This window comes from Euphorbia lathyris, chromosome 1 (genome assembly GCF_963576675.1).
Source record: "Euphorbia lathyris chromosome 1, ddEupLath1.1, whole genome shotgun sequence".
NCBI classification, from domain to species: Eukaryota; Viridiplantae; Streptophyta; class Magnoliopsida; order Malpighiales; family Euphorbiaceae; genus Euphorbia; species Euphorbia lathyris.
Window position 1 is genome coordinate 136437860 of NC_088910.1, and position 21250 is coordinate 136459109.

General features: G+C 47.3%; 61 non-coding genes across 61 annotated transcripts; all 61 read left to right on the forward strand.

The window, feature by feature from the left end:
- Nucleotides 1–54: 54 nt before the first annotated feature.
- Nucleotides 55–173, forward strand: LOC136215139 (5S ribosomal RNA). The gene has a single exon (XR_010682189.1). It is a non-coding gene; the product is annotated as a 5S ribosomal RNA (ribosomal RNA).
- A 182-nt stretch (nt 174–355) lies between these two features.
- Nucleotides 356–474, forward strand: LOC136211788 (5S ribosomal RNA). Its single transcript, XR_010678978.1, has one exon. It is a non-coding gene; the product is annotated as a 5S ribosomal RNA (ribosomal RNA).
- Nucleotides 475–656: 182 nt separating this feature from the next.
- Nucleotides 657–775, forward strand: LOC136215140 (5S ribosomal RNA). Its single transcript, XR_010682190.1, has one exon. It is a non-coding gene; the product is annotated as a 5S ribosomal RNA (ribosomal RNA).
- A 260-nt stretch (nt 776–1035) lies between these two features.
- LOC136215529 (5S ribosomal RNA) lies at nt 1036–1154 on the forward strand. Its single transcript, XR_010682568.1, has one exon. It is a non-coding gene; the product is annotated as a 5S ribosomal RNA (ribosomal RNA).
- A 183-nt stretch (nt 1155–1337) lies between these two features.
- On the forward strand, nt 1338–1456 carry LOC136215082 (5S ribosomal RNA). Its single transcript, XR_010682135.1, has one exon. It is a non-coding gene; the product is annotated as a 5S ribosomal RNA (ribosomal RNA).
- A 258-nt stretch (nt 1457–1714) lies between these two features.
- LOC136211789 (5S ribosomal RNA) lies at nt 1715–1833 on the forward strand. The gene has a single exon (XR_010678979.1). It is a non-coding gene; the product is annotated as a 5S ribosomal RNA (ribosomal RNA).
- Nucleotides 1834–2093: 260 nt separating this feature from the next.
- LOC136214103 (5S ribosomal RNA) lies at nt 2094–2212 on the forward strand. The gene has a single exon (XR_010681200.1). It is a non-coding gene; the product is annotated as a 5S ribosomal RNA (ribosomal RNA).
- A 183-nt stretch (nt 2213–2395) lies between these two features.
- On the forward strand, nt 2396–2514 carry LOC136214551 (5S ribosomal RNA). The gene has a single exon (XR_010681632.1). It is a non-coding gene; the product is annotated as a 5S ribosomal RNA (ribosomal RNA).
- Nucleotides 2515–2851: 337 nt separating this feature from the next.
- LOC136211790 (5S ribosomal RNA) lies at nt 2852–2970 on the forward strand. Its single transcript, XR_010678980.1, has one exon. It is a non-coding gene; the product is annotated as a 5S ribosomal RNA (ribosomal RNA).
- Nucleotides 2971–3152: 182 nt separating this feature from the next.
- Nucleotides 3153–3271, forward strand: LOC136215141 (5S ribosomal RNA). Its single transcript, XR_010682191.1, has one exon. It is a non-coding gene; the product is annotated as a 5S ribosomal RNA (ribosomal RNA).
- A 260-nt stretch (nt 3272–3531) lies between these two features.
- On the forward strand, nt 3532–3650 carry LOC136215530 (5S ribosomal RNA). Its single transcript, XR_010682569.1, has one exon. It is a non-coding gene; the product is annotated as a 5S ribosomal RNA (ribosomal RNA).
- A 183-nt stretch (nt 3651–3833) lies between these two features.
- On the forward strand, nt 3834–3952 carry LOC136215083 (5S ribosomal RNA). The gene has a single exon (XR_010682136.1). It is a non-coding gene; the product is annotated as a 5S ribosomal RNA (ribosomal RNA).
- Nucleotides 3953–4210: 258 nt separating this feature from the next.
- On the forward strand, nt 4211–4329 carry LOC136211792 (5S ribosomal RNA). The gene has a single exon (XR_010678982.1). It is a non-coding gene; the product is annotated as a 5S ribosomal RNA (ribosomal RNA).
- Nucleotides 4330–4589: 260 nt separating this feature from the next.
- On the forward strand, nt 4590–4708 carry LOC136214104 (5S ribosomal RNA). The gene has a single exon (XR_010681201.1). It is a non-coding gene; the product is annotated as a 5S ribosomal RNA (ribosomal RNA).
- Nucleotides 4709–4891: 183 nt separating this feature from the next.
- LOC136214552 (5S ribosomal RNA) lies at nt 4892–5010 on the forward strand. The gene has a single exon (XR_010681633.1). It is a non-coding gene; the product is annotated as a 5S ribosomal RNA (ribosomal RNA).
- A 337-nt stretch (nt 5011–5347) lies between these two features.
- LOC136212121 (5S ribosomal RNA) lies at nt 5348–5466 on the forward strand. The gene has a single exon (XR_010679295.1). It is a non-coding gene; the product is annotated as a 5S ribosomal RNA (ribosomal RNA).
- Nucleotides 5467–5648: 182 nt separating this feature from the next.
- Nucleotides 5649–5767, forward strand: LOC136215142 (5S ribosomal RNA). Its single transcript, XR_010682192.1, has one exon. It is a non-coding gene; the product is annotated as a 5S ribosomal RNA (ribosomal RNA).
- A 260-nt stretch (nt 5768–6027) lies between these two features.
- LOC136214105 (5S ribosomal RNA) lies at nt 6028–6146 on the forward strand. The gene has a single exon (XR_010681202.1). It is a non-coding gene; the product is annotated as a 5S ribosomal RNA (ribosomal RNA).
- Nucleotides 6147–6329: 183 nt separating this feature from the next.
- On the forward strand, nt 6330–6448 carry LOC136214554 (5S ribosomal RNA). The gene has a single exon (XR_010681635.1). It is a non-coding gene; the product is annotated as a 5S ribosomal RNA (ribosomal RNA).
- A 337-nt stretch (nt 6449–6785) lies between these two features.
- On the forward strand, nt 6786–6904 carry LOC136212122 (5S ribosomal RNA). The gene has a single exon (XR_010679296.1). It is a non-coding gene; the product is annotated as a 5S ribosomal RNA (ribosomal RNA).
- Nucleotides 6905–7086: 182 nt separating this feature from the next.
- LOC136215143 (5S ribosomal RNA) lies at nt 7087–7205 on the forward strand. The gene has a single exon (XR_010682193.1). It is a non-coding gene; the product is annotated as a 5S ribosomal RNA (ribosomal RNA).
- A 260-nt stretch (nt 7206–7465) lies between these two features.
- Nucleotides 7466–7584, forward strand: LOC136215531 (5S ribosomal RNA). Its single transcript, XR_010682570.1, has one exon. It is a non-coding gene; the product is annotated as a 5S ribosomal RNA (ribosomal RNA).
- A 183-nt stretch (nt 7585–7767) lies between these two features.
- On the forward strand, nt 7768–7886 carry LOC136215084 (5S ribosomal RNA). Its single transcript, XR_010682137.1, has one exon. It is a non-coding gene; the product is annotated as a 5S ribosomal RNA (ribosomal RNA).
- Nucleotides 7887–8142: 256 nt separating this feature from the next.
- LOC136211500 (5S ribosomal RNA) lies at nt 8143–8261 on the forward strand. The gene has a single exon (XR_010678699.1). It is a non-coding gene; the product is annotated as a 5S ribosomal RNA (ribosomal RNA).
- A 180-nt stretch (nt 8262–8441) lies between these two features.
- Nucleotides 8442–8560, forward strand: LOC136212091 (5S ribosomal RNA). Its single transcript, XR_010679266.1, has one exon. It is a non-coding gene; the product is annotated as a 5S ribosomal RNA (ribosomal RNA).
- Nucleotides 8561–8820: 260 nt separating this feature from the next.
- Nucleotides 8821–8939, forward strand: LOC136212956 (5S ribosomal RNA). Its single transcript, XR_010680093.1, has one exon. It is a non-coding gene; the product is annotated as a 5S ribosomal RNA (ribosomal RNA).
- A 259-nt stretch (nt 8940–9198) lies between these two features.
- On the forward strand, nt 9199–9317 carry LOC136214930 (5S ribosomal RNA). The gene has a single exon (XR_010681993.1). It is a non-coding gene; the product is annotated as a 5S ribosomal RNA (ribosomal RNA).
- Nucleotides 9318–9500: 183 nt separating this feature from the next.
- LOC136214418 (5S ribosomal RNA) lies at nt 9501–9619 on the forward strand. Its single transcript, XR_010681504.1, has one exon. It is a non-coding gene; the product is annotated as a 5S ribosomal RNA (ribosomal RNA).
- Nucleotides 9620–9802: 183 nt separating this feature from the next.
- Nucleotides 9803–9921, forward strand: LOC136211501 (5S ribosomal RNA). The gene has a single exon (XR_010678700.1). It is a non-coding gene; the product is annotated as a 5S ribosomal RNA (ribosomal RNA).
- Nucleotides 9922–10181: 260 nt separating this feature from the next.
- On the forward strand, nt 10182–10300 carry LOC136214436 (5S ribosomal RNA). Its single transcript, XR_010681521.1, has one exon. It is a non-coding gene; the product is annotated as a 5S ribosomal RNA (ribosomal RNA).
- Nucleotides 10301–10560: 260 nt separating this feature from the next.
- Nucleotides 10561–10679, forward strand: LOC136214936 (5S ribosomal RNA). The gene has a single exon (XR_010681998.1). It is a non-coding gene; the product is annotated as a 5S ribosomal RNA (ribosomal RNA).
- Nucleotides 10680–10862: 183 nt separating this feature from the next.
- Nucleotides 10863–10981, forward strand: LOC136212958 (5S ribosomal RNA). Its single transcript, XR_010680094.1, has one exon. It is a non-coding gene; the product is annotated as a 5S ribosomal RNA (ribosomal RNA).
- A 257-nt stretch (nt 10982–11238) lies between these two features.
- LOC136212879 (5S ribosomal RNA) lies at nt 11239–11357 on the forward strand. The gene has a single exon (XR_010680019.1). It is a non-coding gene; the product is annotated as a 5S ribosomal RNA (ribosomal RNA).
- A 183-nt stretch (nt 11358–11540) lies between these two features.
- LOC136211502 (5S ribosomal RNA) lies at nt 11541–11659 on the forward strand. The gene has a single exon (XR_010678701.1). It is a non-coding gene; the product is annotated as a 5S ribosomal RNA (ribosomal RNA).
- Nucleotides 11660–11916: 257 nt separating this feature from the next.
- Nucleotides 11917–12035, forward strand: LOC136211940 (5S ribosomal RNA). The gene has a single exon (XR_010679122.1). It is a non-coding gene; the product is annotated as a 5S ribosomal RNA (ribosomal RNA).
- A 260-nt stretch (nt 12036–12295) lies between these two features.
- On the forward strand, nt 12296–12414 carry LOC136212959 (5S ribosomal RNA). The gene has a single exon (XR_010680095.1). It is a non-coding gene; the product is annotated as a 5S ribosomal RNA (ribosomal RNA).
- Nucleotides 12415–12674: 260 nt separating this feature from the next.
- Nucleotides 12675–12793, forward strand: LOC136214419 (5S ribosomal RNA). The gene has a single exon (XR_010681505.1). It is a non-coding gene; the product is annotated as a 5S ribosomal RNA (ribosomal RNA).
- Nucleotides 12794–12976: 183 nt separating this feature from the next.
- Nucleotides 12977–13095, forward strand: LOC136215499 (5S ribosomal RNA). The gene has a single exon (XR_010682539.1). It is a non-coding gene; the product is annotated as a 5S ribosomal RNA (ribosomal RNA).
- A 183-nt stretch (nt 13096–13278) lies between these two features.
- Nucleotides 13279–13397, forward strand: LOC136213465 (5S ribosomal RNA). Its single transcript, XR_010680574.1, has one exon. It is a non-coding gene; the product is annotated as a 5S ribosomal RNA (ribosomal RNA).
- A 260-nt stretch (nt 13398–13657) lies between these two features.
- Nucleotides 13658–13776, forward strand: LOC136211793 (5S ribosomal RNA). Its single transcript, XR_010678983.1, has one exon. It is a non-coding gene; the product is annotated as a 5S ribosomal RNA (ribosomal RNA).
- A 259-nt stretch (nt 13777–14035) lies between these two features.
- LOC136211503 (5S ribosomal RNA) lies at nt 14036–14154 on the forward strand. Its single transcript, XR_010678702.1, has one exon. It is a non-coding gene; the product is annotated as a 5S ribosomal RNA (ribosomal RNA).
- Nucleotides 14155–14337: 183 nt separating this feature from the next.
- Nucleotides 14338–14456, forward strand: LOC136211504 (5S ribosomal RNA). Its single transcript, XR_010678703.1, has one exon. It is a non-coding gene; the product is annotated as a 5S ribosomal RNA (ribosomal RNA).
- Nucleotides 14457–14716: 260 nt separating this feature from the next.
- On the forward strand, nt 14717–14835 carry LOC136215495 (5S ribosomal RNA). Its single transcript, XR_010682535.1, has one exon. It is a non-coding gene; the product is annotated as a 5S ribosomal RNA (ribosomal RNA).
- Nucleotides 14836–15018: 183 nt separating this feature from the next.
- On the forward strand, nt 15019–15137 carry LOC136215350 (5S ribosomal RNA). Its single transcript, XR_010682391.1, has one exon. It is a non-coding gene; the product is annotated as a 5S ribosomal RNA (ribosomal RNA).
- A 260-nt stretch (nt 15138–15397) lies between these two features.
- On the forward strand, nt 15398–15516 carry LOC136212236 (5S ribosomal RNA). The gene has a single exon (XR_010679403.1). It is a non-coding gene; the product is annotated as a 5S ribosomal RNA (ribosomal RNA).
- A 261-nt stretch (nt 15517–15777) lies between these two features.
- Nucleotides 15778–15896, forward strand: LOC136211794 (5S ribosomal RNA). The gene has a single exon (XR_010678984.1). It is a non-coding gene; the product is annotated as a 5S ribosomal RNA (ribosomal RNA).
- Nucleotides 15897–16154: 258 nt separating this feature from the next.
- Nucleotides 16155–16273, forward strand: LOC136213398 (5S ribosomal RNA). The gene has a single exon (XR_010680512.1). It is a non-coding gene; the product is annotated as a 5S ribosomal RNA (ribosomal RNA).
- Nucleotides 16274–16456: 183 nt separating this feature from the next.
- Nucleotides 16457–16575, forward strand: LOC136212129 (5S ribosomal RNA). Its single transcript, XR_010679303.1, has one exon. It is a non-coding gene; the product is annotated as a 5S ribosomal RNA (ribosomal RNA).
- Nucleotides 16576–16834: 259 nt separating this feature from the next.
- LOC136213834 (5S ribosomal RNA) lies at nt 16835–16953 on the forward strand. The gene has a single exon (XR_010680934.1). It is a non-coding gene; the product is annotated as a 5S ribosomal RNA (ribosomal RNA).
- A 260-nt stretch (nt 16954–17213) lies between these two features.
- LOC136214420 (5S ribosomal RNA) lies at nt 17214–17332 on the forward strand. Its single transcript, XR_010681506.1, has one exon. It is a non-coding gene; the product is annotated as a 5S ribosomal RNA (ribosomal RNA).
- A 183-nt stretch (nt 17333–17515) lies between these two features.
- Nucleotides 17516–17634, forward strand: LOC136215500 (5S ribosomal RNA). Its single transcript, XR_010682540.1, has one exon. It is a non-coding gene; the product is annotated as a 5S ribosomal RNA (ribosomal RNA).
- Nucleotides 17635–17816: 182 nt separating this feature from the next.
- On the forward strand, nt 17817–17935 carry LOC136213467 (5S ribosomal RNA). The gene has a single exon (XR_010680576.1). It is a non-coding gene; the product is annotated as a 5S ribosomal RNA (ribosomal RNA).
- Nucleotides 17936–18195: 260 nt separating this feature from the next.
- On the forward strand, nt 18196–18314 carry LOC136211795 (5S ribosomal RNA). Its single transcript, XR_010678985.1, has one exon. It is a non-coding gene; the product is annotated as a 5S ribosomal RNA (ribosomal RNA).
- A 259-nt stretch (nt 18315–18573) lies between these two features.
- Nucleotides 18574–18692, forward strand: LOC136211506 (5S ribosomal RNA). The gene has a single exon (XR_010678705.1). It is a non-coding gene; the product is annotated as a 5S ribosomal RNA (ribosomal RNA).
- Nucleotides 18693–18952: 260 nt separating this feature from the next.
- LOC136215496 (5S ribosomal RNA) lies at nt 18953–19071 on the forward strand. Its single transcript, XR_010682536.1, has one exon. It is a non-coding gene; the product is annotated as a 5S ribosomal RNA (ribosomal RNA).
- Nucleotides 19072–19254: 183 nt separating this feature from the next.
- LOC136215351 (5S ribosomal RNA) lies at nt 19255–19373 on the forward strand. The gene has a single exon (XR_010682392.1). It is a non-coding gene; the product is annotated as a 5S ribosomal RNA (ribosomal RNA).
- A 260-nt stretch (nt 19374–19633) lies between these two features.
- On the forward strand, nt 19634–19752 carry LOC136212237 (5S ribosomal RNA). The gene has a single exon (XR_010679404.1). It is a non-coding gene; the product is annotated as a 5S ribosomal RNA (ribosomal RNA).
- A 261-nt stretch (nt 19753–20013) lies between these two features.
- Nucleotides 20014–20132, forward strand: LOC136211796 (5S ribosomal RNA). Its single transcript, XR_010678986.1, has one exon. It is a non-coding gene; the product is annotated as a 5S ribosomal RNA (ribosomal RNA).
- Nucleotides 20133–20390: 258 nt separating this feature from the next.
- Nucleotides 20391–20509, forward strand: LOC136213399 (5S ribosomal RNA). The gene has a single exon (XR_010680513.1). It is a non-coding gene; the product is annotated as a 5S ribosomal RNA (ribosomal RNA).
- Nucleotides 20510–20692: 183 nt separating this feature from the next.
- On the forward strand, nt 20693–20811 carry LOC136212130 (5S ribosomal RNA). The gene has a single exon (XR_010679304.1). It is a non-coding gene; the product is annotated as a 5S ribosomal RNA (ribosomal RNA).
- Nucleotides 20812–21070: 259 nt separating this feature from the next.
- On the forward strand, nt 21071–21189 carry LOC136213835 (5S ribosomal RNA). The gene has a single exon (XR_010680935.1). It is a non-coding gene; the product is annotated as a 5S ribosomal RNA (ribosomal RNA).
- Nucleotides 21190–21250: the final 61 nt, after the last annotated feature.

Genomic DNA, 21250 nt, shown 5'->3' on the forward strand with positions numbered 1-21250 from the left:
GAGAGAAAGGGGCGCCCAGTATGGAATATATGCTTAGTTTTTGCATGGGATGACGGGTGCGATCATACCAGCACTAATGCACCGGATACCATCAGAACTCCGAAGTAAAACGTGCTTGGGCGAGAGTAGTACTAAGATGGGTGACCTCTTGGGAAGTCCTCGTGTTGCACCCCCAAACTTTTTTGCAACGTGCATTTTTTTATTATTTAATTTTTTTTTCACCATGGCGTGCACGTTTTCGAGGCGGGGGTCAGTGTTTGGGGTCCGGGGGCTTGTGCATGCACGTGAAGGATGAGCATACGGGAGAAAGGGGCGCCCAGTATGGAATATATGCTTAGTTTTTGCATGGGATGACGGGTGCGATCATACCAGCACTAATGCACCGGATCCCATCAGAACTCCGAAGCTAAACGTGCTTGGGCGAGAGTAGTACTAAGATGGGTGACCTCTTGGGAAGTCCTCGTGTTGCACCCCCAAACTTTTTTGCAACGTGCATTTTTTAATTATTTAATTTTTTTTTCACCATGGCATGCACGTTTTCGAGGCGGGGGTCAGTGTTTGGGGTCCGGGGGCTTGTGCATGCACGTGAAGGATGAGCATACGAGAGAAAGGGGCGCCCAGTATGGAATATATGCTTAGCTTTTGCATGGGATGACGGGTGCGATCATACCAGCACTAATGCACCGGATACCATCAGAACTCCGAAGTAAAACGTGCTTGGGCGAGAGTAGTACTAAGATGGGTGACCTCTTGGGAAGTCCTCGTGTTGCACCCCCAAACTTTTTTGCAACGTGCATTTTTTTATTATTTAATTTTTTTTTCACCATGGCGTGCACGTTTTCGAGGCGGGACCAAACTTTTTTGCAACGTGCATTTTTTAATTATTTAATTTTTTTTTTCACCATGGCGTGCACGTTTTCAAGGCGGGGGTCAGTGTTTGGGGTCCGGGGGCTTGTGCATGCACGTGAAGGATGAGCATACGGGAGAAAGGGGCGCCCAGTATGGAATATATGCTTAGTTTTTGCATGGGATGACGGGTGCGATCATACCAGCACTAATGCACCGAATCCCATCAGAACTCCGAAGTGAAACGTGCTTGGGCGAGAGTAGTACTAAGATGGGTGACCTCTTGGGAAGTCCTGGTGTTGCACCCCCAAACTTTTTTGCAACGTGCATTTTTTAATTATTTAATTTTTTTTTTCACCATGGCGTGCACGTTTACGAGGCGGAGGTCAGTGTTTGGGGTCCGGGGGCTTCTGCATGCACGTGAAGGATGAGCATACGGGAGAAAGGGGCGCCCAGTATGGAATATATGCTTAGTTTTTGCATGGGATGACGGGTGCCATCATACCAGCACTAATGCACCGGATCCCATCAGAACTCCGAAGTTAAACGCGCTTGGGCGAGAGTAGTACTAAGATGGGTGACCTCTTGGGAAGTCCTCGTGTTGCACCCCCAAACTTTTTTGCAACGTGCATTTTTTAATTATTTTTTTTTTTTCACCATGGCGTGCACGTTTTCGAGGCGGGCCCAAACTTTTTTGCAACGTGCATTTTTTAATTATTTAATTTTTTTTTTCACCATGGCGTGCACGTTTTCGAGGCGGGGCTCAGTGTTTGGGGTCCGGGGGCTTGTGCATGCACGTGAAGGATGAGCATACGGGAGAAAGGGGCGCCCAGTATGGAATATATGCTTAGTTTTTGCATGGGATGACGGGTGCGATCATACCAGCACTAATGCACCGGATCCCATCAGAACTCCGAAGCTAAACGTGCTTGGGCGAGAGTAGTACTAAGATGGGTGACCTCTTGGGAAGTCCTCGTGTTGCACCCCCAAACTTTTTTGCAACGTGCATTTTTTAATTATTTAATTTTTTTTTCACCATGGCGTGCACGTTTTCGAGGCGGGCCCAAACTTTTTTGCAACGTGCATTTTTTAATTATTTAATTTTTTTTTTCACCATGGCGTGCACGTTTTCGAGGCGGGGGTCAGTGTTTGGGGTCCGGGGGCTTGTGCATGCACGTGAAGGATGAGCATACGGGAGAAAGGGGCGCCCAGTATGGAATATATGCTTAGTTTTTGCATGGGATGACGGGTGCGATCATACCAGCACTAATGCATCGGATCCCATCAGAACTCCGAAGTGAAACGTGCTTGGGCGAGAGTAGTACTAAGATGGGTGACCTCTTGGGAAGTCCTCGTGTTGCACCCCCAAACTTTTTTGCAACGTGCATTTTTTAATTATTTAATTTTTTTTTCACCATGGCGTGCACGTTTTCGAGGCGGGGGTCAGTGTTTGGGGTCCGGGGGCTTGTGCATGCACGTGAAGGAATTAGCATACGGGAGAAAGGGGCGCCCAGTATGGAATATATGCTTAGTTTTTGCATGGGATGACGGGTGCGATCATACCAGCACTAATGCATCGGATCCCATCAGAACTCCGAAGATAAACGTGCTTGGGCGAGAGTAGTACTAAGATGGGTGACCTCTTGGGAAGTCCTCGTGTTGCACCCCCAAACTTTTTTGCAACGTGCATTTTTTAATTATTTAATTTTTTTTTCACCATGGCGTGCACGTTTTCGAGGCGGGCCCAAACTTTTTTGCAACGTGCATTTTTTAATTATTTAATTTTTTTTTCACCATGGCGTGCACGTTTTCGAGGCGGGCCCAAACTTTTTTGCAACGTGCATTTTTTAATTATTTAATTTTTTTTTTCACCATGGCGTGCACGTTTTCGAGGCGGGGGTCAGTGTTTGGGGTCCGGGGGCTTGTGCATGCACGTGAAGGATGAGCATACGGGAGAAAGGGGCGCCCAGTATGGAATATATGCTTAGTTTTTGCATGGGATGACGGGTGCGATCATACCAGCACTAATGCACCGGATCCCATCAGAACTCCGAAGCTAAACGTGCTTGGGCGAGAGTAGTACTAAGATGGGTGACCTCTTGGGAAGTCCTCGTGTTGCACCCCCAAACTTTTTTGCAACGTGCATTTTTTAATTATTTAATTTTTTTTTCACCATGGCATGCACGTTTTCGAGGCGGGGGTCAGTGTTTGGGGTCCGGGGGCTTGTGCATGCACGTGAAGGATGAGCATACGAGAGAAAGGGGCGCCCAGTATGGAATATATGCTTAGCTTTTGCATGGGATGACGGGTGCGATCATACCAGCACTAATGCACCGGATACCATCAGAACTCCGAAGTAAAACGTGCTTGGGCGAGAGTAGTACTAAGATGGGTGACCTCTTGGGAAGTCCTCGTGTTGCACCCCCAAACTTTTTTGCAACGTGCATTTTTTTATTATTTAATTTTTTTTTCACCATGGCGTGCACGTTTTCGAGGCGGGACCAAACTTTTTTGCAACGTGCATTTTTTAATTATTTAATTTTTTTTTTCACCATGGCGTGCACGTTTTCAAGGCGGGGGTCAGTGTTTGGGGTCCGGGGGCTTGTGCATGCACGTGAAGGATGAGCATACGGGAGAAAGGGGCGCCCAGTATGGAATATATGCTTAGTTTTTGCATGGGATGACGGGTGCGATCATACCAGCACTAATGCACCGAATCCCATCAGAACTCCGAAGTGAAACGTGCTTGGGCGAGAGTAGTACTAAGATGGGTGACCTCTTGGGAAGTCCTGGTGTTGCACCCCCAAACTTTTTTGCAACGTGCATTTTTTAATTATTTAATTTTTTTTTTCACCATGGCGTGCACGTTTACGAGGCGGAGGTCAGTGTTTGGGGTCCGGGGGCTTCTGCATGCACGTGAAGGATGAGCATACGGGAGAAAGGGGCGCCCAGTATGGAATATATGCTTAGTTTTTGCATGGGATGACGGGTGCCATCATACCAGCACTAATGCACCGGATCCCATCAGAACTCCGAAGTTAAACGCGCTTGGGCGAGAGTAGTACTAAGATGGGTGACCTCTTGGGAAGTCCTCGTGTTGCACCCCCAAACTTTTTTGCAACGTGCATTTTTTAATTATTTTTTTTTTTTCACCATGGCGTGCACGTTTTCGAGGCGGGCCCAAACTTTTTTGCAACGTGCATTTTTTAATTATTTAATTTTTTTTTTCACCATGGCGTGCACGTTTTCGAGGCGGGGCTCAGTGTTTGGGGTCCGGGGGCTTGTGCATGCACGTGAAGGATGAGCATACGGGAGAAAGGGGCGCCCAGTATGGAATATATGCTTAGTTTTTGCATGGGATGACGGGTGCGATCATACCAGCACTAATGCACCGGATCCCATCAGAACTCCGAAGCTAAACGTGCTTGGGCGAGAGTAGTACTAAGATGGGTGACCTCTTGGGAAGTCCTCGTGTTGCACCCCCAAACTTTTTTGCAACGTGCATTTTTTAATTATTTAATTTTTTTTTCACCATGGCGTGCACGTTTTCGAGGCGGGCCCAAACTTTTTTGCAACGTGCATTTTTTAATTATTTAATTTTTTTTTTCACCATGGCGTGCACGTTTTCGAGGCGGGGGTCAGTGTTTGGGGTCCGGGGGCTTGTGCATGCACGTGAAGGATGAGCATACGGGAGAAAGGGGCGCCCAGTATGGAATATATGCTTAGTTTTTGCATGGGATGACGGGTGCGATCATACCAGCACTAATGCATCGGATCCCATCAGAACTCCGAAGTGAAACGTGCTTGGGCGAGAGTAGTACTAAGATGGGTGACCTCTTGGGAAGTCCTCGTGTTGCACCCCCAAACTTTTTTGCAACGTGCATTTTTTAATTATTTAATTTTTTTTTCACCATGGCGTGCACGTTTTCGAGGCGGGGGTCAGTGTTTGGGGTCCGGGGGCTTGTGCATGCACGTGAAGGAATTAGCATACGGGAGAAAGGGGCGCCCAGTATGGAATATATGCTTAGTTTTTGCATGGGATGACGGGTGCGATCATACCAGCACTAATGCATCGGATCCCATCAGAACTCCGAAGATAAACGTGCTTGGGCGAGAGTAGTACTAAGATGGGTGACCTCTTGGGAAGTCCTCGTGTTGCACCCCCAAACTTTTTTGCAACGTGCATTTTTTAATTATTTAATTTTTTTTTCACCATGGCGTGCACGTTTTCGAGGCGGGCCCAAACTTTTTTGCAACGTGCATTTTTTAATTATTTAATTTTTTTTTCACCATGGCGTGCACGTTTTCGAGGCGGGCCCAAACTTTTTTGCAACGTGCATTTTTTAATTATTTAATTTTTTTTTTCACCATGGCGTGCACGTTTTCGAGGCGGGGGTCAGTGTTTGGGGTCCGGGGGCTTGTGCATGCACGTGAAGGATGAGCATACGGGAGAAAGGGGCGCCCAGTATGGAATATATGCTTAGTTTTTGCATGGGATGACGGGTGCGATCATACCAGCACTAATGCACCGGATCCCATCAGAACTCCGAAGCTAAACGTGCTTGGGCGAGAATAGTACTAAGATGGGTGACCTCTTGGGAAGTCCTCGTGTTGCACCCCCAAACTTTTTTGCAACGTGCATTTTTTAATTATTTAATTTTTTTTTCACCATGGCATGCACGTTTTCGAGGCGGGGGTCAGTGTTTGGGGTCCGGGGGCTTGTGCATGCACGTGAAGGATGAGCATACGAGAGAAAGGGTCGCCCAGTATGGAATATATGCTTAGCTTTTGCATGGGATGACGGGTGCGATCATACCAGCACTAATGCACCGGATACCATCAGAACTCCGAAGTAAAACGTGCTTGGGCGAGAGTAGTACTAAGATGGGTGACCTCTTGGGAAGTCCTCGTGTTGCACCCCCAAACTTTTTTGCAACGTGCATTTTTTTATTATTTAATTTTTTTTTCACCATGGCGTGCACGTTTTCGAGGCGGGACCAAACTTTTTTGCAACGTGCATTTTTTAATTATTTAATTTTTTTTTTCACCATGGCGTGCACGTTTTCAAGGCGGGGGTCAGTGTTTGGGGTCCGGGGGCTTGTGCATGCACGTGAAGGATGAGCATACGGGAGAAAGGGGCGCCCAGTATGGAATATATGCTTAGTTTTTGCATGGGATGACGGGTGCGATCATACCAGCACTAATGCATCGGATCCCATCAGAACTCCGAAGTGAAACGTGCTTGGGCGAGAGTAGTACTAAGATGGGTGACCTCTTGGGAAGTCCTCGTGTTGCACCCCCAAACTTTTTTGCAACGTGCATTTTTTAATTATTTAATTTTTTTTTCACCATGGCGTGCACGTTTTCGAGGCGGGGGTCAGTGTTTGGGGTCCGGGGGCTTGTGCATGCACGTGAAGGAATTAGCATACGGGAGAAAGGGGCGCCCAGTATGGAATATATGCTTAGTTTTTGCATGGGATGACGGGTGCGATCATACCAGCACTAATGCATCGGATCCCATCAGAACTCCGAAGATAAACGTGCTTGGGCGAGAGTAGTACTAAGATGGGTGACCTCTTGGGAAGTCCTCGTGTTGCACCCCCAAACTTTTTTGCAACGTGCATTTTTTAATTATTTAATTTTTTTTTCACCATGGCGTGCACGTTTTCGAGGCGGGCCCAAACTTTTTTGCAACGTGCATTTTTTAATTATTTAATTTTTTTTTCACCATGGCGTGCACGTTTTCGAGGCGGGCCCAAACTTTTTTGCAACGTGCATTTTTTAATTATTTAATTTTTTTTTTCACCATGGCGTGCACGTTTTCGAGGCGGGGGTCAGTGTTTGGGGTCCGGGGGCTTGTGCATGCACGTGAAGGATGAGCATACGGGAGAAAGGGGCGCCCAGTATGGAATATATGCTTAGTTTTTGCATGGGATGACGGGTGCGATCATACCAGCACTAATGCACCGGATCCCATCAGAACTCCGAAGCTAAACGTGCTTGGGCGAGAATAGTACTAAGATGGGTGACCTCTTGGGAAGTCCTCGTGTTGCACCCCCAAACTTTTTTGCAACGTGCATTTTTTAATTATTTAATTTTTTTTTCACCATGGCATGCACGTTTTCGAGGCGGGGGTCAGTGTTTGGGGTCCGGGGGCTTGTGCATGCACGTGAAGGATGAGCATACGAGAGAAAGGGTCGCCCAGTATGGAATATATGCTTAGCTTTTGCATGGGATGACGGGTGCGATCATACCAGCACTAATGCACCGGATACCATCAGAACTCCGAAGTAAAACGTGCTTGGGCGAGAGTAGTACTAAGATGGGTGACCTCTTGGGAAGTCCTCGTGTTGCACCCCCAAACTTTTTTGCAACGTGCATTTTTTTATTATTTAATTTTTTTTTCACCATGGCGTGCACGTTTTCGAGGCGGGACCAAACTTTTTTGCAACGTGCATTTTTTAATTATTTAATTTTTTTTTTCACCATGGCGTGCACGTTTTCAAGGCGGGGGTCAGTGTTTGGGGTCCGGGGGCTTGTGCATGCACGTGAAGGATGAGCATACGGGAGAAAGGGGCGCCCAGTATGGAATATATGCTTAGTTTTTGCATGGGATGACGGGTGCGATCATACCAGCACTAATGCACCGAATCCCATCAGAACTCCGAAGTGAAACGTGCTTGGGCGAGAGTAGTACTAAGATGGGTGACCTCTTGGGAAGTCCTGGTGTTGCACCCCCAAACTTTTTTGCAACGTGCATTTTTTAATTATTTAATTTTTTTTTTCACCATGGCGTGCACGTTTACGAGGCGGAGGTCAGTGTTTGGGGTCCGGGGGCTTCTGCATGCACGTGAAGGATGAGCATACGGGAGAAAGGGGCGCCCAGTATGGAATATATGCTTAGTTTTTGCATGGGATGACGGGTGCCATCATACCAGCACTAATGCACCGGATCCCATCAGAACTCCGAAGTTAAACGCGCTTGGGCGAGAGTAGTACTAAGATGGGTGACCTCTTGGGAAGTCCTCGTGTTGCACCCCCAAACTTTTTTGCAACGTGCATTTTTTAATTATTTTTTTTTTCACCATGGCGTGCACGTTTTCGAGGCGGGCCCAAACTTTTTTGCAACGTGCATTTTTTAATTATTTAATTTTTTTTTTCACCATGGCGTGCACGTTTTCGAGGCGGGGCTCAGTGTTTGGGGTCCGGGGGCTTGTGCATGCACGTGAAGGATGAGCATACGGGAGAAAGGGGCGCCCAGTATGGAATATATGCTTAGTTTTTGCATGGGATGACGGGTGCGATCATACCAGCACTAATGCACCGGATCCCATCAGAACTCCGAAGTTAAACGTGCTTGGGCGAGAGTAGTACTAAGATGGGTGACCTCTTGGGAAGTCCTCGTGTTGCACCCCCAAAATTTTGCAACGTGCATTTTTTAATTATTTAATTTTTTTTTCACCATGGCGTGCACGTTTTCGAGGCGGGGGTCAGTGTTTGGGGTCCGGGGGCTTGTGCATGCACGTGAAGGATGAGCATACGGGAGAAAGGGGCGCCCAGTATGGAATATATGCTTAGTTTTTGCATGGGATGACGGGTGCGATCATACCAGCACTAATGCACCGGATCCCATCAGAACTCCGAAGTGAAACGTGCTTGGGCGAGAGTAGTACTAAGATGGGTGACCTCTTGGGAAGTCCTCGTGTTGCACCCCCAAACTTTTTTGCAACGTGCATTTTTTAATTATTTAATTTTTTTTTCACTATGGCGTGCACGTTTTCGAGGCGGGCCCAAACTTTTTTACAACGTGCATTTTTTAATTATTTAATTTTTTTTTTCACCATGGCGTGCACGTTTTCGAGGCGGGGGTCAGTGTTTGGGGTCCGGGGGCTTGTGCATGCACGTGAAGGATGAGCATACGGGAGAAAGGGGCGCCCAGTATGGAATATATGCTTAGTTTTTGCATGGGATGACGGGTGCGATCATACCAGCACTAATGCACCGGATCCCATCAGAACTCCGAAGATAAACGTGCTTGGGCGAGAGTAGTACTAAGATGGGTGACCTCTTGGGAAGTCCTCGTGTTGCACCCCCAAACTTTTTTGCAACGTGCATTTTTTAATTATTTAATTTTTTTTTCACCATGGCGTGCACGTTTTCGAGGCGGGCCCAAACTTTTTTGCAACGTGCATTTTTTAATTATTTAATTTTTTTTTCACCATGGCGTGCACGTTTTCGAGGCGGGGGTCAGTGTTTGGGGTCCGGGGGCTTGTGCATGCACGTGAAGGATGAGCATACGAGAGAAAGGAGCGCCCAGTATGGAATATATGCTTAGTTTTTGCATGGGATGACGGGTGCGATCATACCAGCACTAATGCACTGGATCCCATCAGAACTCCGAAGATAAACGTGCTTGGGCGAGAGTAGTACTAAGATGGGTGACCTCTTGGGAAGTCCTCGGGTTGCACCCCCAAACTTTTTTGCAACGTGCATTTTTTAATTATTTAATTTTTTTTTTCACCATGGCGTGCACGTTTTCGAGGCGGGGGTCAGTGTTTGGGGTCCGGGGGCTTGTGCATGCACGTGAAGGATGAGCATACGGGAGAAAGGGGCGCCCAGTATGGAATATATGCTTAGTTTTTACATGGGATGACGGGTGCGATCATACCAGCACTAATGCACCGGATCCCATCAGAACTCCGAAGATAAACGTGCTTGGGCGAGAGTAGTACTAAGATGGGTGACCTCTTGGGAAGTCCTCGGGTTGCACCCCCAAACTTTTTTGCAACGTGCATTTTTTAATTATTTAATTTTTTTTTTCACCATGGCGTGCACGTTTTCGAGGCGGGGGTCAGTGTTTGGGGTCCGGGGGCTTGTGCATGCACGTGAAGGATGAGCATACGGGAGAAAGGGGTGCCCAGTATGGAATATATGCTTAGTTTTTGCATGGGATGATGGGTGCGATCATACCAGCACTAATGCACCGGATCCCATCAGAACTCCGAAGTTAAACGTGCTTGGGCGAGAGTAGTACTAAGATGGGTGACCTCTTGGGAAGTCCTCGTGTTGCACCCCCAAACTTTTTTGCAACGTGCATTTTTTAATTATTTAATTTTTTTTTCACCATGGCGTGCACGTTTTCGAGGCGGGCCCAAACTTTTTTACAACGTGCATTTTTTAATTATTTAATTTTTTTTTTCACCATGGCGTGCACGTTTTCGAGGCGGGGGTCAGTGTTTGGGGTCCGGGGGCTTGTGCATGCACGTGAAGGATGAGCATACGGGAGAAAGGGGCGCCCAGTATGGAATATATGCTTAGTTTTTGCATGGGATGACGGGTGCGATCATACCAGCACTAATGCACCGGATCCCATCAGAACTCCGAAGTTAAACGTGCTTGGGCGAGAGTAGTACTAAGATAGGTGACCTCTTGGGAAGTCCTCGCGTTGCACCCCTAAACTTTTTTGCAACGTGCATTTTTTAATTATTTAATTTTTTTTTTCACCATGGCGTGCACGTTTTCGAGGCGGGCCCAAACTTTTTTGCAACGTGCATTTTTTAATTATTTAATTTTTTTTTCACCATGGCGTGCACGTTTTCGAGGCGGGGGTCAGTGTTTGGGGTCCGGGGGCTTGTGCATGCACGTGAAGGATGAGCATACGAGAGAAAGGGGCGCCCAGTATGGAATATATGCTTAGTTTTTGCATGGGATGACGGGTGCGATCATACCAGCACTAATGCACCGAATCCCATCAGAACTCCAAAGTTAAACGTGCTTGGGCGAGAGTAGTACTAAGATGGGTGACCTCTTGGGAAGTCCTCGTGTTGCACCCCCAAACTTTTTTGCAACGTGCATTTTTTAATTATTTAATTTTTTTTTTCACCATGGCGTGCACGTTTTCGAGGCGGGGCTCAGTGTTTGGGGTCCGGGGGCTTGTGCATGCACGTGAAGGATGAGCATACGGGAGAAAGGGGCGCCCAGTATGGAATATATGCTTAGTTTTTGCATGGGATGACGGGTGCGATCATACCAGCACTAATGCACCGGATCCCATCAGAACTCCGAAGATAAACGTGCTTGGGCGAGAGTAGTACTAAGATGGGTGACCTCTTGGGAAGTCCTCGTGTTGCACCCCCAAAATTTTGCAACGTGCATTTTTTAATTATTTAATTTTTTTTTCACCATGGCGTGCACGTTTTCGAGGCGGGCCCAAACTTTTTTGCAACGTGCATTTTTTAATTATTTAATTTTTTTTTCACCATGGCGTGCACGTTTTCGAGGCGGGGGTCAGTGTTTGGGGTCCGGGGGCTTGTGCATGCACGTGAAGGATGAGCATACGAGAGAAAGGGGCGCCCAGTATGGAATATATGCTTAGTTTTTGCATGGGATGACGGGTGCGATCATACCAGCACTAATGCACCGGATCCCATCAGAACTCCAAAGTTAAACGTGCTTGGGCGAGAGTAGTACTAAGATGGGTGACCTCTTGGGAAGTCCTCGTGTTGCACCCCCAAACTTTTTTGCAACGTGCATTTTTTAATTATTTAATTTTTTTTTTCACCATGGCGTGCACGTTTTCGAGGCGGGGCTCAGTGTTTGGGGTCCGGGGGCTTGTGCATGCACGTGAAGGATGAGCATACGGGAGAAAGGGGCGCCCAGTATGGAATATATGCTTAGTTTTTGCATGGGATGACGGGTGCGATCATACCAGCACTAATGCACCGGATCCCATCAGAACTCCGAAGTTAAACGTGCTTGGGCGAGAGTAGTACTAAGATGGGTGACCTCTTGGGAAGTCCTCGTGTTGCACCCCCAAAATTTTGCAACGTGCATTTTTTAATTATTTAATTTTTTTTTCACCATGGCGTGCACGTTTTCGAGACGGGCCCAAACTTTTTTGCAACGTGCATTTTTTAATTATTTAATTTTTTTTTCACCATGGCGTGCACGTTTTCGAGGCGGGGGTCAGTGTTTGGGGTCCGGGGGCTTGTGCATGCACGTGAAGGATGAGCATACGGGAGAAAGGGGCGCCCAGTATGGAATATATGCTTAGTTTTTGCATGGGATGACGGGTGCGATCATACCAGCACTAATGCACCGGATCCCATCAGAACTCCGAAGTTAAACGTGCTTGGGCGAGAGTAGTACTAAGATGGGTGACCTTTTGGGAAGTCCTCGTGTTGCACCCCCAAACTTTTTTGCAACGTGCATTTTTTAATTATTTAATTTTTTTTTCACTATGGCGTGCACGTTTTCGAGGCGGGCCCAAACTTTTTTACAACGTGCATTTTTTAATTATTTAATTTTTTTTTTCACCATGGCGTGCACGTTTTCGAGGCGGGGGTCAGTGTTTGGGGTCCGGGGGCTTGTGCATGCACGTGAAGGATGAGCATACGGGAGAAAGGGGCGCCCAGTATGGAATATATGCTTAGTTTTTGCATGGGATGACGGGTGCGATCATACCAGCACTAATGCACCGGATCCCATCAGAACTCCGAAGATAAACGTGCTTGGGCGAGAGTAGTACTAAGATGGGTGACCTCTTGGGAAGTCCTCGTGTTGCACCCCCAAACTTTTTTGCAACGTGCATTTTTTACTTATTTAATTTTTTTTTCACCATGGCGTGCACGTTTTCGAGGCGGGCCCAAACTTTTTTGCAACGTGCATTTTTTAATTATTTAATTTTTTTTTTCACCATGGCGTGCACGTTTTCGAGGCGGGGGTCAGTGTTTGGGGTCCGGGGGCTTGTGCATGCACGTGAAGGATGAGCATACGAGAGAAAGGAGCGCCCAGTATGGAATATATGCTTAGTTTTTGCATGGGATGACGGGTGCGATCATACCAGCACTAATGCACCGGATCCCATCAGAACTCCGAAGATAAACGTGCTTGGGCGAGAGTAGTACTAAGATGGGTGACCTCTTGGGAAGTCCTCGGGTTGCACCCCCAAACTTTTTTGCAACGTGCATTTTTTAATTATTTAATTTTTTTTTTCACCATGGCGTGCACGTTTTCGAGGCGGGGGTCAGTGTTTGGGGTCCGGGGGCTTGTGCATGCACGTGAAGGATGAGCATACGGGAGAAAGGGGCGCCCAGTATGGAATATATGCTTAGTTTTTGCATGGGATGACGGGTGCGATCATACCAGCACTAATGCACCGGATCCCATCAGAACTCCGAAGATAAACGTGCTTTGGCGAGAGTAGTACTAAGATGGGTGACCTCTTGGGAAGTCCTCGGGTTGCACCCCCAAACTTTTTTGCAACGTGCATTTTTTAATTATTTAATTTTTTTTTTCACCATGGCGTGCACGTTTTCGAGGCGGGGGTCAGTGTTTGGGGTCCGGGGGCTTGTGCATGCACGTGAAGGATGAGCATACGGGAGAAAGGGGCGCCCAGTATGGAATATATGCTTAGTTTTTGCATGGGATGACGGGTGCGATCATACCAGCACTAATGCACCGGATCCCATCAGAACTCCGAAGTTAAACGTGCTTGGGCGAGAGTAGTACTAAGATGGGTGACCTCTTGGGAAGTCCTCGTGTTGCACCGCCAAACTTTTTTGCAACGTGCATTTTTTAATTATTTAATTTTTTTTTCACCATGGCGTGCACGTTTTCGAGGCGGGCCCAAACTTTTTTACAACGTGCATTTTTTAATTATTTAATTTTTTTTTTCACCATGGCGTGCACGTTTTCGAGGCGGGGGTCAGTGTTTGGGGTCCGGGGGCTTGTGCATGCACGTGAAGGATGAGCATACGGGAGAAAGGGGCGCCCAGTATGGAATATATGCTTAGTTTTTGCATGGGATGACGGGTGCGATCATACCAGCACTAATGCACCGGATCCCATCAGAACTCCGAAGCTAAACGTGCTTGGGCGAGAGTAGTACTAAGATGGGTGACCTCTTGGGAAGTCCTCGTGTTGCACCCCCAAACTTTTTTGCAACGTGCATTTTTTTATTATTTAATTTTTTTTCACCATGGCGTGCACGTTTTCGAGGCGGGCCCAAACTTTTTTGCAACGTGCATTTTTTAATTATTTAATTTTTTTTTTCACCATGGCGTGCACGTTTTCGAGGCGGGGGTCAGTGTTTGGGGTCCGGGGGCTTGTGCATGCACGTGAAGGATGAGCATACGGGAGAAAGGGGCGCCCAGTATGGAATATATGCTTAGTTTTTGCATGGGATGACGGGTGCGATCATACCAGCACTAATGCACCGGATCCCATCAGAACTCCGAAGTTAAACGTGCTTGGGCGAGAGTAGTACTAAGATGGGTGACCTCTTGGGAAGTCCTCGTGTTGCACCCCCAAACTTTTTTGCAACGTGCATTTTTTAATTATTTAATTTTTTTTTTCACCATGGCGTGCACGTTTACGAGGCGGGGGTCAGTGTTTGGGGTCCGGGGGCTTGTGCATGCACGTGAAGGATGAGCATACGGGAGAAAGGGGCGCCCAGTATGGAATATATGTTTAGTTTTTGCATGGGATGACGGGTGCGATCATACCAGCACTAATGCACCGGATCCCATCAGAACTCCGAAGTTAAACGTGCTTGGGCGAGAGTAGTACTAAGATGGGTGACCTCTTGGGAAGTCCTCGTGTTGCACCCCCAAACTTTTTTGCAACGTGCATTTTTTAATTATTTAATTTTTTTTTCACCATGGCGTGCACGTTTTCGAGGCGGGCCCAAACTTTTTTGCAACGTGCATTTTTTAATTATTTAATTTTTTTTTTCACCATGGCGTGCACGTTTTCGAGGCGGGGGTCAGTGTTTGGGGTCCGGGGGCTTGTGCATGCACGTGAAGGATGAGCATACGGGAGAAAGGGGCGCCCAGTATGGAATATATGCTTAGTTTTTGCATGGGATGACGGGTGCGATCATACCAGCACTAATGCACCGGATCCCATCAGAACTCCGAAGTCAAACGTGCTTGGGCGAGAGTAGTGCTAAGATGGGTGACCTCTTGGGAAGTCCTGGTGTTGCACCCCCAAACTTTTTTGCAACGTGCATTTTTTAATTATTTAATTTTTTTTTTCACCATGGCGTGCACGTTTACGAGGCGGAGGTCAGTGTTTGGGGTCCGGGGGCTTGTGCATGCACGTGAAGGATGAGCATACGGGAGAAAGGGGCGCCCAGTATGGAATATATGCTTAGTTTTTGCATGGGATGACGGGTGCCATCATACCAGCACTAATGCACCGGATCCCATCAGAACTCCGAAGTCAAACGTGCTTGGGCGAGAGTAGTATTAAGATGGGTGACCTCTTGGGAAGTCCTCGTGTTGCACCCCCAAACTTTTTTGCAACGTGCATTTTTTAATTATTTAATTTTTTTTTCACCATGGCGTGCACGTTTTCGAGGCGGGCCCAAACTTTTTTGCAACGTGCATTTTTTAATTATTTAATTTTTTTTTTCACCATGGCGTGCACGTTTTCGAGGCGGGGGTCAGTGTTTGGGGTCCGGGGGCTTGTGCATGCACGTGAAGGATGAGCATACGGGAGAAAGGGGCGCCCAGTATGGAATATATGCTTAGTTTTTGCATGGGATGACGGGTGCGATCATACCAGCACTAATGCACCGGATCCCATCAGAACTCCGAAGTCAAACGTGCTTGGGCGAGAGTAGTACTAAGATGGGTGACCTCTTGGGAAGTCCTCGTGTTGCACCCCCAAACTTTTTTGCAACGTGCATTTTTTAATTATTTAATTTTTTTTTCACCATGGCGTGCACGTTTTCGAGGCGGGCCCAAACTTTTTTGCAACGTGCATTTTTTAATTATTTAATTTTTTTTTTTAACGATGGCGTGCAGGTTTTCGAGGCGGGGGTCAGTGTTTGGGGTCCGGGGGCTTGTGCATGCACGTGAAGGATGAGCATACGGGAGAAAGGGGCGCCCAGTATGGAATATATGCTTAGTTTTTGCATGGGATGACGGGTGCGATCATACCAGCACTAATGCACCGGATCCCATCAGAACTCCGAAGCTAAACGTGCTTGGGCGAGAGTAGTACTAAGATGGGTGACCTCTTGGGAAGTCCTCGTGTTGCACCCCCAAACTTTTTTGCAACGTGCATTTTTTAATTATTTAATTTTTTTTCACCATGGCGTGCACGTTTTCGAGGCGGGCCCAAACTTTTTTGCAACGTGCATTTTTTAATTATTTAATTTTTTTTTCACCATGGCGTGCACGTTTTCGAGTCGGGGGTCAGTGTTTGGGGTCCGGGGGCTTGTGCATGCACGTGAAGGATGAGCATACGGGAGAAAGGGGCGCCCAGTATGGAATATATGCTTAGTTTTTGCATGGGATGACAGGTGCGATCATACCAGCACTGATGCACCGGATCCCATCAGAACTCCGAAGCTAAACGTGCTTGGGCGAGAGTAGTACTAAGATGGGTGACCTCTTGGGAAGTCCTCGTGTTGCACCCCCAATCTTTTTTGCAACGTGCATTTTTTAATTATTTAATTTTTTTTTTCACCATGGCGTGCACGTTTACGAGGCGGGGGTCAGTGTTTGGGGTACGGGGGCTTGTGCATGCACGTGAAGGATGAGCATACGGGAGAAAGGGGCGCCCAGTATGGAATATATGCTTAGTTTTTGCATGGGATGACGGGTGCGATCATACCAGCACTAATGCACCGGATCCCATCAGAACTCCGAAGTTAAACGTGCTTGGGCGAGAGTAGTACTAAGATGGGTGACCTAATGGGAAGTCCTCGTGTTGCACCCCCAAACTTTTTTGCAACGTGCATTTTTTAATTATTTAATTTTTTTTTCACCATGGCGTGCACGTTTTCGAGGCGGGCCCAAACTTTTTTGCAACGTGCATTTTTTAATTATTTAATTTTTTTTTCACCATGGCGTGCACGTTTTCGAGGCGGGGGTCAGTGTTTGGGGTCCGGGGGCTTGTGCATGCACGTGAAGGATGAGCATACGGGAGAAAGGGGCGCCCAGTATGGAATATATGCTTAGTTTTTGCATGGGATGACGGGTGCGATCATACCAACACTAATGCACCGGATCCCATCAGAACTCCGAAGTTAAACGTGCTTGGGCGAGAGTAGTACTAAGATGGGTGACCTCTTGGGAAGTCCTCGTGTTGCACCCCCAAACTTTTTTGCAACGTGCATTTTTTACTTATTTAATTTTTTTTTCACCATGGCGTGCACGTTTTCGAGGCGGGCCCAAACTTTTTTGCAACGTGCATTTTTTAATTATTTAATTTTTTTTTTCACCATGGCGTGCACGTTTTCGAGGCGGGGGTCAGTGTTTGGGGTCCGGGGGCTTGTGCATGCACGTGAAGGATGAGCATACGAGAGAAAGGAGCGCCCAGTATGGAATATATGCTTAGTTTTTGCATGGGATGACGGGTGCGATCATACCAGCACTAATGCACCGGATCCCATCAGAACTCCGAAGATAAACGTGCTTGGGCGAGAGTAGTACTAAGATGGGTGACCTCTTGGGAAGTCCTCGGGTTGCACCCCCAAACTTTTTTGCAACGTGCATTTTTTAATTATTTAATTTTTTTTTTCACCATGGCGTGCACGTTTTCGAGGCGGGGGTCAGTGTTTGGGGTCCGGGGGCTTGTGCATGCACGTGAAGGATGAGCATACGGGAGAAAGGGGCGCCCAGTATGGAATATATGCTTAGTTTTTGCATGCGATGACGGGTGCGATCATACCAGCACTAATGCACCGGATCCCATCAGAACTCCGAAGATAAACGTGCTTTGGCGAGAGTAGTACTAAGATGGGTGACCTCTTGGGAAGTCCTCGGGTTGCACCCCCAAACTTTTTTGCAACGTGCATTTTTTAATTATTTAATTTTTTTTTCACCATGGCGTGCACGTTTTCGAGGCGGGGGTCAGTGTTTGGGGTCCGGGGGCTTGTGCATGCACGTGAAGGATGAGCATACGGGAGAAAGGGGCGCCCAGTATGGAATATATGCTTAGTTTTTGCATGGGATGACGGGTGCGATCATACCAGCACTAATGCACCGGATCCCATCAGAACTCCGAAGTTAAACGTGCTTGGGCGAGAGTAGTACTAAGATGGGTGACCTCTTGGGAAGTCCTCGTGTTGCACCGCCAAACTTTTTTGCAACGTGCATTTTTTAATTATTTAATTTTTTTTTCACCATGGCGTGCACGTTTTCGAGGCGGGCCCAAACTTTTTTACAACGTGCATTTTTTAATTATTTAATTTTTTTTTTCACCATGGCGTGCACGTTTTCGAGGCGGGGGTCAGTGTTTGGGGTCCGGGGGCTTGTGCATGCACGTGAAGGATGAGCATACGGGAGAAAGGGGCGCCCAGTATGGAATATATGCTTAGTTTTTGCATGGGATGACGGGTGCGATCATACCAGCACTAATGCACCGGATCCCATCAGAACTCCGAAGCTAAACGTGCTTGGGCGAGAGTAGTACTAAGATGGGTGACCTCTTGGGAAGTCCTCGTGTTGCACCCCCAAACTTTTTTGCAACGTGCATTTTTTTATTATTTAATTTTTTTTCACCATGGCGTGCACGTTTTCGAGGCGGGCCCAAACTTTTTTGCAACGTGCATTTTTTAATTATTTAATTTTTTTTTTCACCATGGCGTGCACGTTTTCGAGGCGGGGGTCAGTGTTTGGGGTCCGGGGGCTTGTGCATGCACGTGAAGGATGAGCATACGGGAGAAAGGGGCGCCCAGTATGGAATATATGCTTAGTTTTTGCATGGGATGACGGGTGCGATCATACCAGCACTAATGCACCGGATCCCATCAGAACTCCGAAGTTAAACGTGCTTGGGCGAGAGTAGTACTAAGATGGGTGACCTCTTGGGAAGTCCTCGTGTTGCACCCCCAAACTTTTTTGCAACGTGCATTTTTTAATTATTTAATTTTTTTTTCACCATGGCGTGCACGTTTTCGAGGCGGGCCCAAACTTTTTTGCAACGTGCATTTTTTAATTATTTAATTTTTTTTTTCACCATGGCGTGCACGTTTTCGAGGCGGGGGTCAGTGTTTGGGGTCCGGGGGCTTGTGCATGCACGTGAAGGATGAGCATACGGGAGAAAGGGGCGCCCAGTATGGAATATATGCTTAGTTTTTGCATGGGATGACGGGTGCGATCATACCAGCACTAATGCACCGGATCCCATCAGAACTCCGAAGTCAAACGTGCTTGGGCGAGAGTAGTGCTAAGATGGGTGACCTCTTGGGAAGTCCTGGTGTTGCACCCCCAAACTTTTTTGCAACGTGCATTTTTTAATTATTTAATTTTTTTTTTCACCATGGCGTGCACGTTTACGAGGCGGAGGTCAGTGTTTGGGGTCCGGGGGCTTGTGCATGCACGTGAAGGATGAGCATACGGGAGAAAGGGGCGCCCAGTATGGAATATATGCTTAGTTTTTGCATGGGATGACGGGTGCCATCATACCAGCACTAATGCACCGGATCCCATCAGAACTCCGAAGTCAAACGTGCTTGGGCGAGAGTAGTATTAAGATGGGTGACCTCTTGGGAAGTCCTCGTGTTGCACCCCCAAACTTTTTTGCAACGTGCATTTTTTAATTATTTAATTTTTTTTTCACCATGGCGTGCACGTTTTCGAGGCGGGCCCAAACTTTTTTGCAACGTGCATTTTTTAATTATTTAATTTTTTTTTTCACCATGGCGTGCACGTTTTCGAGGCGGGGGTCAGTGTTTGGGGTCCGGGGGCTTGTGCATGCACGTGAAGGATGAGCATACGGGAGAAAGGGGCGCCCAGTATGGAATATATGCTTAGTTTTTGCATGGGATGACGGGTGCGATCATACCAGCACTAATGCACCGGATCCCATCAGAACTCCGAAGTCAAACGTGCTTGGGCGAGAGTAGTACTAAGATGGGTGACCTCTTGGGAAGTCCTCGTGTTGCACCCCCAAACTTTTTTGCAACGTGCATTTTTTAATTATTTAATTTTTTTTTCACCATGGCGTGCACGTTTTCGAGGCGGGCCCAAACTTTTTTGCAACGTGCATTTTTTAATTATTTAATTTTTTTTTTTAACGATGGCGTGCAGGTTTTCGAGGCGGGGGTCAGTGTTTGGGGTCCGGGGGCTTGTGCATGCACGTGAAGGATGAGCATACGGGAGAAAGGGGCGCCCAGTATGGAATATATGCTTAGTTTTTGCATGGGATGACGGGTGCGATCATACCAGCACTAATGCACCGGATCCCATCAGAACTCCGAAGCTAAACGTGCTTGGGCGAGAGTAGTACTAAGATGGGTGACCTCTTGGGAAGTCCTCGTGTTGCACCCCCAAACTTTTTTGCAACGTGCATTTTTTAATTATTTAATTTTTTTTCACCATGGCGTGCACGTTTTCGAGGCGGGCCCAAACTTTTTTGCAACGTGCATTTTTTAATTATTTAATTTTTTTTTCACCATGGCGTGCACGTTTTCGAGTCGGGGGTCAGTGTTTGGGGTCCGGGGGCTTGTGCATGCACGTGAAGGATGAGCATACGGGAGAAAGGGGCGCCCAGTATGGAATATATGCTTAGTTTTTGCATGGGATGACAGGTGCGATCATACCAGCACTGATGCACCGGATCCCATCAGAACTCCGAAGCTAAACGTGCTTGGGCGAGAGTAGTACTAAGATGGGTGACCTCTTGGGAAGTCCTCGTGTTGCACCCCCAATCTTTTTTGCAACGTGCATTTTTTAATTATTTAATTTTTTTTTTCACCATGGCGTGCACGTTTACGAGGCGGGGGTCAGTGTTTGGGGTACGGGGGCTTGTGCATGCACGTGAAGGATGAGCATACGGGAGAAAGGGGCGCCCAGTATGGAATATATGCTTAGTTTTTGCATGGGATGACGGGTGCGATCATACCAGCACTAATGCACCGGATCCCATCAGAACTCCGAAGTTAAACGTGCTTGGGCGAGAGTAGTACTAAGATGGGTGACCTAATGGGAAGTCCTCGTGTTGCACCCCCAAACTTTTTTGCAACGTGCATTTTTTAATTATTTAATTTTTTTTTCACCATGGCGTGCACGTTTTCGAGGCGGGCCCAAACTTTTTTGCAACGTGCATTTTTTAATTATTTAATTTTTTTTTCACCATGGCGTGCACGTTTTCGAGGCGGGGGTCAGTGTTTGGGGTCCGGGGGCTTGTGCATGCACGTGAAGGATGAGCATACGGGAGAAAGGGGCGCCCAGTATGGAATATATGCTTAGTTTTTGCATGGGATGACGGGTGCGATCATACCAACACTAATGCACCGGATCCCATCAGAACTCCGAAGTTAAACGTGCTTGGGCGAGAGTAGTACTAAGATGGGTGACCTCTTGGGAAGTCCTCGTGTTGCACCCCCAAACTTTTTTGCAATGTGCATTTTTTAATTATTTAATTTTTTTTCACCATGGCGTGCACG